A 2,541-nucleotide genomic window follows, 5' to 3' on the forward strand; every position below is an offset into this window, starting at 1 on the left:
CTGACATATGTGGCTACCTATATAAAAATATTTAAGAAAGTCCAGACTTGCCTACAAAGAAGAGAATTTAGGAAGTATTCCCTCCAAGGGCTGAGTTTAGTAAATGACACTTGACTTACTTCTTTGGCAATCCCACACTTGATGATTTAATTTTTTTTAATGTTACATTTCTGGGGATTTTTAAAATCTTTGTAGACATAGAAAACATCTAGATTATAAAATGCAGATGTTTCTCCACATTTTTATGGGAGATTATTTTTCCCTACAAAAGCCTGATCTATTCTGCATAGTTCTGCCCTCTACCTCTATTTAAATAAGTGGAAAAAGTAGATATGAAAAGAAAAGTAGAGCCCCAGAAATGGAAGCAAGGTCTACTTGTTTCATAGCTTACAAAGGAGAGTGCATTGTTGTTTTAAACACCAGTATTATTTTTCTAGTGATTCTATATGGCTTTGATAACAACAGCAGTAATAGTTAACATTTAATAATAATAATAGCTAACATTTATATTGTGCTTATAGCATGCCAGGCATATATTATCTCATTTGATTCTCTCAACAACCCTGGGAGAAAGGGGTTTTCATTAATCCCATTTGGCAGAAGAGAAAACTGAGGCAAATAGAGGTTAAGTGTCTTGCCCAGAGTCACACAGCTATCAAGTGTCTGAGTCTGGATTCCATCTCAAGCCTTCTTGAGTCCAGGCCCAGCATTCTATGCACTTTAGTGCCATCTGGCTGTCCCTTTGTTGCAGTGGATTGAGCCATAGGACGTGGAGTCAGGAAGTCTCATCTTTTGGAGTTCAAATCTGGCTTCAGAAACTTAACCCTCTTAGACTCAGTTCCCTCGTCTGTAAAATGATTTGGAGAGAAAAATGGCAAATCAATCATTCCAGTATCTTTGCCAAAAACAAACAAAACAAAAACTCAACAACATCCAAATAAAGTCACATAGAGCTGGCCATGACTGAAAAAAAAAGAGAAAACAGAATGATTCATGAAATATTACAATCTCTAAAGAATTGAAAAATTGGGAAAAGTGGGAGTCCCAAAGGACAAGAGAAAGCTACATTATGGACATAAGTAAGTTCCAGCTCATCATCACTCATGCAAGAAGTGGTATAAAAAATGGTATCCAGGAACTATATGACTAGGAAATGGAGCCATGTGGGTACCTCAATGTACAAGGGATGCTCTGGTCATATGCTGTGGTATTGGTACAAACATAATAATCATTCTAAAGGAAAATCTCTAATGTTCTGGTGGACTTTCCTTGGATAATTATTGGAGGATGTGGGCAGGATGGGTCCAGATCTATCCCTCTGAAGAAAGTAACTACAGTGATGAGACTATGAATCCAGCTCCCTACTCCTCCCCACTCAGAGGTGCAGTGAAAGAGCACATCTGAGGATGTAGGTTTAAAATCTATTTCTGGTGCTTCTTATAGCATTGTAAGCTGGGAAAGGTTACTAAGTTTCACAAGCCTCAGTTTTCTTACCTATAGGATGAAGGGGGTTGGACTAGATGCCCTCTGAGATACCTTAGAACTATCCAATACTGGAACCTTGTTTTCCCCTTCTTTTTCATACTCTGGACACACACACACACACACACACACGATTCTATTTTTAAATTACATATCTCATAGATTTCTCATGGGATAGTCAGGACCATTTTTCAAAACACTTCCTAACATTGTCTCTCTACATTTACATGGAAACCTGGGTTAGCTTATAAGACTTTCATCACTTTGTTCTTTGTCATTTTAAATCCTTATGTGATAAATAACATTTATGCAATGCATTAAAATTTACCAAGCACTCTGTTCACTATCACATAACAACCAACAGTGAAAACTTCAAAGAAGTCCAGAGAAGAAGGATGTGTTATACCAGAGTTAGGAAGGTAAAGGGACAGCGGGTAATGAGAGCCTGTGAGTCCTTTATGCTTTATGCAACAGAAAAATTGGTAAGGAGAGAGAGAGAGAGAGAGAGACAGACAGACAGACAGACAGACAGACAGACAGACAGAGACACAGAGACAGAGACAGAGAGACAGAGACAGAGAGAGACAGAGAGACAGACAGAGAGACAGACAGAGAGAAACAGAGAGAAAGAGACAGAGAGATCATGAAAATCATGATCATGAAAGAGACAATGCATTATCATGCAGAATGTGGATGCCACAAAACTCTCCAGCTACAAACAAACGAAGTGTGTATATAATATATAAAGAAAGGATGTCCAGTCCCTGAACAATCTCTTTTGTCACACTGATATTAGTACTTAATATGAAACTTCATGGACTCAACCTGTGTATGTTAGGATAATTAAAATAGGAACATTGTCGGTAGGGAGAGGACTAAGTGAGTTGTTGGTGATAATTAGTCTAATTTAACAGAAAAACATTTCTCTCTCCTCCTCCTTCTCCTCCTTTCTTCTTCTCTTCCTCCTCCTTTTCCTTCCTTTTTTCCTTCCTTCCTTCCTTTTTTCCTTCCTTCCTTCCTTTTTTCCTTCCTTTCTTCCTTCCTTCCTCCTTCCTTCCT

The sequence above is a fragment of the Gracilinanus agilis genome, chromosome 6 (genome assembly GCF_016433145.1).
Source record: "Gracilinanus agilis isolate LMUSP501 chromosome 6, AgileGrace, whole genome shotgun sequence".
NCBI lineage: Eukaryota > Metazoa > Chordata > Mammalia > Didelphimorphia > Didelphidae > Gracilinanus > Gracilinanus agilis.